Here is a 10,671-nt window from a genome sequence, read left to right on the forward strand (position 1 = left end):
TAAAAAAAAAGAATACCTTCTATAAAGTCACTGAGTTAAAACTAAATTAGTTCTCAGTTGCTGGAGTGGGAAGTAGGAGTGGAAAATATTTAGGGGAATTAAGAGAACAGAAATGAGTCTAGAAAGATAAATGGAGATCAATTGGGGAGTATTTTGGTAGTGTTTCCACCAAGTTAATGTGTTCAGTTCAGTTGCTCAGTTGTGTCTGACTCTTTGAGGCCCCATTGACTACAGCACGCCAGGCTTCCCTGTCCATCACCAACACCTGGAGCTTGCTCAAACTCATGTCCATCGAGTCAGTAATACCATACAACCATCTCATCCTCTGTTGTCCCCTTCTCCTTCTGTCTTCAGTCTTTCCCAGCATCAGGGTCTTTTCCAATGAGTCAGTCCTTCACATCAGGTGGCCAAAGTATTGGGAGTTTCAGCTTTACATACAACCCATATTTTTAACTTCTATCATCAAATCCCCAGTAAGGTCATGGACCAAACAGTAAGAAACAGTGCTTTGGTATCTCAAGTTTTACTTTATCTAGCTAAGAAAGTGGAGGGTTTTTAGTAGTTTAAAAAGGTGCCATTGGAAATGTGTTATTTGGCATCTGTTGTTTGGTGTTTATGGTAAGGATTCTGAGATTTTTTTTATTTGAATGACTGTATGCTTTATTGATTTTTAGTATGAAACACTGCTTAAAGTTCTAGGATAAACTCTACATGCTCATTGCAGAATATTCTTCCAATATATTCACTAAGCATATATTTGTAAAACTGAGCTGCAATCACTTAATTTTAATTATGCAAAATTCTCAAATACTTTAAAATATGGAGAAAACAGTACAATGAACTCTCATTGTATTAATTACCCTGCCTCAATTGTTACAAACCTATAGCCAATCTTATTCCATCTATACTTGCATACCTACTCTTACTGCAAGATTTCTTTGAAGCAAATTCTAGTAATCATCTAATTTCATCTGTAAAAATTTCAGTATTTATATATAAGGTAAAGATTCCTCTTAATATAACTATAATATCTTGATCCATTACTATAAATAGTATGTATTAATTAATATCGTCAAATATCCAGTCAGTGTTCAATATTCCTATGGTCCCAACTTATTTTAACAGAAAATCAAGATCTAAATAAGTCCATACATTACAATGAGGTTGTGTTCTCTTCATTTTTTTTTATTTTATATGCCCCCACTTTTTCCTTTTTTTTAAGTTAGATTTACTGAGGTATGATTTACTTACAATAAAATTCAGCCTATTTAAATGAGCATTTCTAGGTATTGTGACAAACTCCAATATCATGTAACTACCACTACAATCAAGCTATAGAATATTTCCATCACCATCAAAACTTTCTATGTGATCCTTTATGGTAAATCCAGTCCCCTCAATAATCCCCAGAAACCATTAATCTGACTTCTCCCTTGATTTTCACTTTCCCAGAATGTTGAATGACTGAAATCATACGTAGGATGACATCATATGATGATTTTTGAGCCTGCTTTCTTTCGCTCAGCATAACACATTTGAGATTCATTTATGTCACTATGTGTATCAATTTATACACTGAACACTCAGTCCCTTTTTATTGCTGAAAAGTATTATATAGAATGGAATTCCCTAGCTGATGAATTTTCATGTACAGATTTTTATACAAACCGAAGTTTTCATTTCTCCATTGTAAATAGCAATTACTGAGTTACATAGAGAATGTTTATTTTTTAAGAAACTGTCAAACTGGTTTCCAAAATGGCTGTATAGTTTTACATTCCCTTTAGTAGAATGTATGATTTTCCAATTGTTCTACATCTTTACCAGATCTTGGTACTATTCAGTTTTCTTTTTTTTTTTTTTTAAGGCATTCTAACAGATGTACAATAGTATCTCATTGCTGTTTTAACTAGTCAGTTATCTTTTTCACTAAATGAAATAAAATTTACTAGAAAAAAATTTGACCTACAAAGGTAGTTTTATCACACATTCTAGATTTTCCCTTTTGTGAGAAATCACTGAACATACTTCCCCATTCTCTGTATTTTCTTTAAATTGGTAGATATATTAAGTGGCTTGACCAGATCAAGGTTCCATTTATTTTTTTATGTTTTGTAAAATTACTTCGTTGGTGGTGTTTTATAGTCCTTACACCAAATCAAGGAATATATCAGTGTTTACTAGGGGCATGTAAAAAGGACTCAAGAACCAACTGGCTTAAACTTCCACTAGCTAAAAATAGATAATTTGAACATACACAAGATTAATGACTATAAGGGACTGAAACACTTCAAGTATACTTAAATGCATTCATAATGATAAAATATACCTACTAATATATTTTGCAGTGCACTAGGAAGCCATTATTTTAAAAACTGTTAAAAAATCTGAAAAGAATAAAATACTTACTTTGTTTTTTATATATGAACTATTTATAAATAAATAAATAGTTAATGAAGGAATATTCATCGTATTGAAATATTTGAGTTAATAAATGAAGAAGGAATGATCAAATTAGGCTACAACATTTTCTGTCCTTAATGAATTAATATATTTAGCTAATGACTTCCAATGCTGCTAATATCATGTAAAGAGACAAAAAAAAACACACATAAAGGGTTAGAGCTTTTAAAAAGGCCTTCTTTATAGCTTCATTTACACCATATTAACATATAATTCTAACAAGCCTACAAGTAAAAGAAAGTACAATGCATACACACACACACACACACATACATAAACACACACATGCAAATTCACAAAAAGGTACTTGATGGTATTTGGGTTCATTCAGTATAAAAATAATGCTCTCACATATTAGAGAAAAAATCTGAAGTCATAATAAATATTCAAACTCCAGGCTTAAGTTATAAAATGAATATAATTTTATTTTTGGTATATACATGTTGCTGCTGCTGCTAAGTTGCTTCAGTCATGTCCAGCTCTGTGCGACCCCATAGACGGCTGCCCAACAAGCTCCCCCGTCCCTGAGATTCTCCAGGCAAGAACACTGGAGTGGGTTGCCATTTCCTTCTCCAAGTCAGTGGTAAAGAATCCACCTGCCAATGGAGAAAGAAATGGCAACCGACTCCTGTATTCTTGCCCGGGAAATTCCACGGACAGAGGAGCCTAGCAGACTATAATCCATGGGGTCACAAAAGAGTAGGACACAATTTAGCAAATAAACAACAATATACTATAGAAAAGAATTCAGAAATGTGTAATAGCAGAATCTACTTTGGGGCACTAAAAAATTTAATGTTACTCATTTAACACATTTATATTTTGGAATACATCATTCATGTCTGACTCTTTGTGACCCCATACACTGGAACCTAGCAGGCTCCTCTGTCAATGGGATTTTCCAGGCAAGAATACTCGAGTGAGTTGCCATTTCTTACTCTAGGGGACCTTGCGTGGATTGAACCCGTGTCTCATCTCCTGCGTTGCAGCAGATTCTTTACCACTAAGCCACTTGGAAGCTCATTCTTTCCCTGCTGCTGCTGCTGCTAAGTCGCTTCCGTCGTGTCTGACTCTGTGCGACCCCATAGACAGCAGCTAACCAGGCTTCCCCATCCCTGGGATTTTCCAGGCAAGAGTACTGGAGTTGGGTGCCATCGCCTTCTCTGCATTTTTTCCCTAGCAGGCTGATTAAGTAATGATACTAAATCAGTCAGATAGGCTTCCCAGTTGGTGCTAGTGATAAAGAACCTGCCTCCTACTGCAGGAGACATAAGAGACATGGGTTTGATCCCTGGGTCAGGAAGATTCTCTGGAGAACAGCACGGTAATCCACTCCAGTATTCTTGCCTCAAAAATCCCATGAACAGAAGAGCCTGGTAGGCTCCAGTCCATGGGGTCGCAGAGAGTTGGATACGGCTGAAGTGACAGCACACATACATATAGGAAGGATGGTTTATATGTTTCCTTCTTCAAGGAATCTCACACTGTCCTATAAATTCTTTTCTTTTCTTTCTTTTTTTTTAATGCTCAAGTTACAGGTGAGAAAACTAAGGCTCAGAGAGCTTACATATTTTCCCTAGGATCACAAAGTGATTCCAACCAAGGAGATTCATGCTAGAATAAGGAAGTAAGAAAGTCACTCAGTCGTGTCCGACTCTTTGCAACCCCATGGACTACACAGTCCATGGAATTCTCCAGGCCATAATACTGGAGTGGGTAGCCGTTCCCTTCTCCAGGGGATCTTCCCAGCACAGGGATCAAATCCAAGTCTCTTGCATTGTGGGTGGATTCTTTACCAGCTGAGCCACAGGCAAAGCTCAAGGATACTGGAGTGGGTAGCCTATCCCTTCTCCAGCAGATCTTCCCCACCCAGGAATCAAACCAGGATCTCCTGCATTGCAGGCAGATTCTTGACCAGACCAACTAAGCTATCAGGGAAGCCGATGCTAGACTACTCCTTTAAAAATTTATAGTGTTTTCTTACTTCCATTATTTGTTTTTCTTTTTATTTTTGTAGATGCAGAGAAAAATCACCATTTACTTTCCTGATTCCAAATCTAGATAAGTTTATATCCTACTTTTCTCATCAATGGGTTCTACAGAAGCATTATTGGTATCATGACATTTAAATCAGGGAGTTTATTGGAGTACAGAGTATAAAACTCCCTAATATTGAAGTCTACCAATGAAGATTTCGTTTTCATAGACTGTCAAAATAATTAATCAATTAACTGAGGTAATTATTTTTTAAAATATATTTGGGCTGCTCAATTCTTAAAATATTTATAATTTTTAAACTGAAATATAATCATTTCAAAATAAACAACAAAAAAGAAAATCTGTACATATCTACAACAGTGAAGATCCTTAAGAGCACCTTTTTTGTTTATTAGTAGCTTCATGAAACAAGATTTACATAACTGCTTTATCTTCCTCATTAAACTGCAATCATACTTTCTAAAAATTCATAAGAACAGCAAAATTTCAAATTTGCATTCCTGACGGTGAAGGATGCATTAATATCAAAATAAAACTAAGGATTTATTTTTATTTTTAACACCATTACATGTGACATATGTTTAAATTTTATCAGTTGCTCATAGACAAAAACCCCACAAACTCAGATTTTGCAGGCATACTAATTACATTGGACCCAGCAAGGTGAGAGCTCCTCCTGCTGGCTTTAAATAAAAATTATCTAGTCCCTGCTGCTGCTGCTGCTGCCGCTGCTGCTGCTAAGTTGCTTCAGTCGTGTCCGACTCTGTGCAACCCCACAGACAGCAGCCCACCAGGCTCCACAGTCCCTAGGATTCTCCAGGAAAGAACACTGGAGTGGGTTGCCGTTTCCTTCTCTGATGCATGAAAGTGAAAAGTGAAAGTAAAGTCGCTCAGTCGTGTCCGGCTCTTCGCTACCCCATGGACTGCAGCCTACTAGGCTCTTCCGTCCATTGGATTTTCCAGGCAAGAGTACTGGAGTGGGTTGCCACTGCCTTCTCCGATCTAGTCCCTACTAGAGTGCAAAAATACTCTAAACTGAGGGAGAAAAAGAACACCATCTCAATATTAATTTCAGTAAAACTAAATAATCTATAATTTTTTATTTATTAGCACGATTTTAAATATGGTAAGATTAACACCAGTGATTTGTTTAGGGGTTACACATGAAAATATAATTATGTATTCATATCGTAATAAATGAGAAACTGGATAAACTAACAATACATAAAAGTAGTAGGTTGATGGTATCAAACTAAAGTTTTAAAATGTTTATTTCATTTAATAAGCAACATAATGCATAGAATAGGTTAAACTATGTACAATTTCCCTATCAACTTTCAGAAATAAATCTCTAGCATATCTTTCTCTGAAAATATCTCTTAATTTATTAGTGCTCCCTTTACTCATTCTTTGGAAGTTATAAGAAAATGATCAGATCAGATCAGATCAGATCAGTTGCTCAGTCGTGTCTGACTCTTTGCGACCCCATGAATCGCAGCACGCCAGGCTGCCCTGTCCATCACCAACTCCCGGAGTTCACTCAGACTCACGTCCATCGAGTCAGTGATGCCATCCAGCCATCTCATCCTCTGTCATCCCCTTCTCCTCTTGCCCCCAATCCCTCCCAGCATCAGAGTCTTTTCCAGTGAGTCAACTCTTCACATGAGGTGGCCAAAGTACTGGAGTTTCAGCTTTAGCATCATTCCTTCCAAAGAAATCCCAGGGCTGATCTCCTTCAGAATGGACTGGTTGGATCTCCTTGCAGTCCAAGGGACTCTCAAGAGTCTTCTCCAACACCACAGTTGGAGAAGAAAATGTTATTGTAATTAAAAGAAGATATCAAATGACAAAGACAAGGTTGATAGCACTGGATTAAATGTGAGAGTAATAAGTACCCAACATTAAGAAGCTCAATGTTAATTTCTTTCCTTTGGATAATTTATTGAATCTTTATATTCCTTTCACTAAATTTAAGATATATTAATTTAAAAACATTTAGAAAGTTGGTAATGATGACCCTATGTGCGAGACAGCAAAAGAGACACACATGTAAAGAACAGTCTTTTGGACTCTGTGGGAAAAGGTGTGGGTGGGATGATTTGAGAGAATAGCACTGAAACATGTATATTATTATATGTGAAACAGATCTCCAGTCCAGGTTGGATTCATGATACAGGGTGCTCAGGGCTGGTGCACTGGGATGACCCTGAGAGATGGGATGCGGAGGGAGGTGGGATGGGGGTTCAGGATGGGGAGTACATGTACACCCATGGCTGATTCATGTCAATGTATGTCAAAAACCACGACAATATTGTAATTAGCCTCCAATTAAAATAAATTAATTAATTTTATAAAGCTATTTTTTAAAAAACAATTAGCGTATAGGTTTAGAGTATATAATAGAAGATCATCTTCATTTCAACTGTACAATAAAAAACGAAGAGATTTTATTTAATATAGCATTTTGAAAAATTAAACAATAAGAGATCAATCAACCCACTAAGAAAGTAGTTATTGTTTTAGGATAGTTTTACTATAAAAATTCAAGTTAATGATATGTGAATCGAGTCCAAAGATTTATCAGTATTTTTAAACATTCATACAGCGGTAAACACTGGTTTAGAATTTTCTCCAACAGACTTCTTACAAAGACCCAGAAAGATAAAGTCACTTAGTAACAAGTTAGTAGAGATTTTAGTTAGTTCCATGTTCCATTGACTGTAACACACTTACCATCTCCCATAACATAGGTAAAATAAGGGAAAAATTCTGACATCGTGACCAGATATAAAACAATCACAGAATAATTTGAATTATAGGCACAGATACATAAGCATGTAGGGATCTATATCTATTAATATCCACCTATCTATAAACAGCAGTCGTCTACTTCAATATCAACCTGCTTAAATCCTATTTTACACTGGCATTTAGGTTACCATATTAACTAATGTTTTGACATAACTGCATGTGTTTGGCAAAAATCAGTTTTAACTTTCAGATACTATGGGTTTTTACCCTCACAGAGAGTCAGAATCAATATTTAATTTCTAAAAATAAATCAAACACAGATTGCTTTAAGTAAACATAGGATTATTATGTTTACCCCTTAGTATCTCCCTCTAAATATTGACATTTTCCGAGACTCATTCCTTCTTATATATTAATAACAAAGTACTTTTATCTAGAAACTGAGTTCAATACTTGTTCATTAAGTATACTTACAGCATTTTGTTTTGTCACAGCTTTACTATTTTTCTTGTTGCTTGTTTGTTTTTAATACAGGTGCTATTCATGGTTATTTTGTCTACCCTAGGTGAGAGTTTGCAAATCCTATTTGAATAGGTAATATGAATAGGTAATTTGAAGGTAATATGACCACAGAGACTTTAAATACCTTTCTCAAGATTAGAGAATAAAATCAGTCTAGAACAAGTGAACTCACAACCTTCAGCTTTCTACTCCAATAGAAAATAATCTTTTTTTTTTCTTTTTCAGAAAGCAGGTTCAAACGTTTGTCTCTGTCCCTTCTTGAAAACAAATCACTGTTTTTTAGTTCTGATGGAAAAATAAGCTATAATAACTAGAAACTAATTTCTTTATCACTTTAAATGAAGAAAAGCAGGGAGGGAGTGGGGCGTGGGGCACAGAATTCAAGCTAGTTTGCTCTTTAGAAGGTAAGTTATACAAATGAGTAAGAACTGTCACTAAAAATCTTATCCAAATAATGAATGGTAAACAGTTGATTAAAAATATAACAAATAATGTCTATCCTTACTTCCACACCCTCCTAGTTTACTCAAAAGAAACCTTATATGGTTATCCTGCTTGACATAGACTTATATGCTTCAGTCCCATAATCATCTCTAAAGTCTGCCATTAGACAGGAGGGCTTACCACAGAGACCGAAGGAGAACCAGGGGTGGATCTAAATCCATCACAAGGTCACTGAGAGATATTGCTCTGTTCCCTCTGGGCTCCTGAACAAAGTCTTTAAGACTTATCAATGAGTCACCTCAAGTCATGCTTTCCCCATAAATTGTTCAATTATCTACCGGCTTAAAGGAAAAAAAAAAAAAAGAAAGGAAATTTTGTATGTTACAAATTAATAGCAATATATAATACTTTCATTTTGACATCTTCAACTCTTTGACCTATAAAGAAACTAAGTATTGAAAACTTCATTTAGTAGAAGTATTATTTTCATCTGCTTCAAAGTTTTAATAGGTAGAAGAGACTACTTGGTTTTAGTCTTACATTTTCTAATCTTATATTTCATAAACATAATCTTTTTCATCTCTCACAGAAACTCACTACATAAACTCACTCAAAAACTCCACTTAGCTCAAACCACTACACTTCCTCCCCATCACTTACACAGCATCAGAGAGGCTTCTTGTGTTTCTAGTTCATTCCTTTCTCACACTTCTCACTTGTTTTCCGTGGCAATGAACATTTTCCCTTTTTTTTTTAAATTAAAGTCAATGTCTGAAAGGAGCTTAAATCTTTGTTTTTATAGCTCTGGTAAAAGAGATTATGACTACTTATTTGGAAGTCTCATCTACAATGTATTGTACATCTCACTGCAAAACCATTTCTATATAATGGAAGAAAAATATAAAAAAAAAACCTATTGAAACCCTTATCTTAAAACCAAAGTGGCTCTGCATTGAGAAGGAAAAAATGACTTTTACTGGACTATAAGAAAAACTTAAGAGTGAAAAAGAATCTTTTTTTCCTCGAAAATGGAAAGAAAAAAATTTTTTCCTAGATTGTTTTTTTCTTCCATTAAACTTACATAAACATGATAGAAAGTATTTACTTCCTTCTTTAGGACATGATAGTCAAAATATTTTACTTGATTTTATATGAATATATTTTAATATTATTTCAACAAATTATTAATTGAGTTTCTGCAATATTTAGACTCTATATTAACAAATGGAGGGTATAGAAAGTTTATAAGATACAATGTCTACCCTAAAGGAGTATCTGGTATTATTTTTTCACTCCAGCTGTTAGATTTTTATGTCAGCTCACATGCCATAGTTTATTCAAACATGCAAATAGTAAAACAGATTAAAATGCCCTTATTTAGAAGGTGCAAAAGAGGAAAGGCTGAAGCAATTTACTAGAATGTATAGAATCAAATTGCTTTTCTAAAAGGGTGGACACCAAATAGTACATCAACATCACCATCAAAACTGTCAATAATTGGATCACTTATCTCAGTTTCTAAAGAAGTCTCAAGGAATGAACAGACCGTAGAAAAGAATCCCAGTAGACAACAGGAAGAGAAATAACAATTTCCAACCTGAAGGGTACTCTTCTCCAAAGTAGTACCAAATACAGGAAACTAAATTTGTCAGGAGAAACATAGTGTTTTACTTAGAGTGGGAGATTTTAAAAGTTAAACATCAGAAGTAAACATTTTCTAACCTAAGTTTTAATCATCAGAAATTAAAACAGTACCAGATAAAAACAATAATTGTATTGTCAAATTTGCAAATTAAAATTTATAAGGATAGCATTCTCATCTTTGTCCAATGAAATTATAGCCAAATAAAGAAGGCTTCTTATTAATATCCTCTTAGAAGATAAGAAGATATTAAGAAGAGGTGGCAAGAATACACAGAAGAACTGTACAAAAAAGATCTTCACGACCAAGATAATTATGATGGTGTGATCACTCACCTAGAGCCAGACACCCTTGAATCTGAAGTCAATTGAGCCTTAGGAAGTATCACTACGAACAAAGCTAGTGGAGATGATGGAATTCCAGTTGAGCTATTTCAAATCCTGGAAGATGATGCTGTGAAAGTGCTGCATTCAATATGACAGCAAATTTGGAAAACTCAGCAGTGGCCACAGGACTGGAAAAGGTCAGTTTTCATTCCAATCCCAAAGAAAGGCAATGCCAAAGAATGCTCAAATGACCGCATAATTGTACTCATCTCACATGCCAGTAAAGTAATGCTCAAAATTCTCCAAGCCAGGCTTTAGCAATACCTGAACCGTGAACTGCCAGATGTTCACACTGGTTTTAGAAAAGGCAGAGGAACCAGAGATCAAATTGCCAACATCCGCTTGATCAGGGAAAAAGCAAGAGAGTTCCAGAAAAACATCTATTTCTGCTTTATTGACTATGCCAAAGCCTTTGACTATGTGGATCACAATAAACTGTGGAAAATTTTGAAAGAGATGGGAATA

General features: G+C 35.1%; 1 protein-coding gene across 2 annotated transcripts in view; it reads right to left on the reverse strand.

Moving 5' to 3' along the window:
* EPHA6 (EPH receptor A6) overlaps nucleotides 1–10,671 on the reverse strand; it is a 1,018,858-nt gene that overhangs the window by 926,966 nt on the left and 81,221 nt on the right. The gene's annotated exons all lie outside the window — the stretch shown is intronic.

The sequence above is a fragment of the Bison bison genome, unplaced genomic scaffold, assembly GCF_000754665.1.
Source record: "Bison bison bison isolate TAMUID 2011002044 unplaced genomic scaffold, Bison_UMD1.0 scf7180017864265, whole genome shotgun sequence".
Taxonomy (NCBI): Eukaryota; Metazoa; Chordata; class Mammalia; order Artiodactyla; family Bovidae; genus Bison; species Bison bison.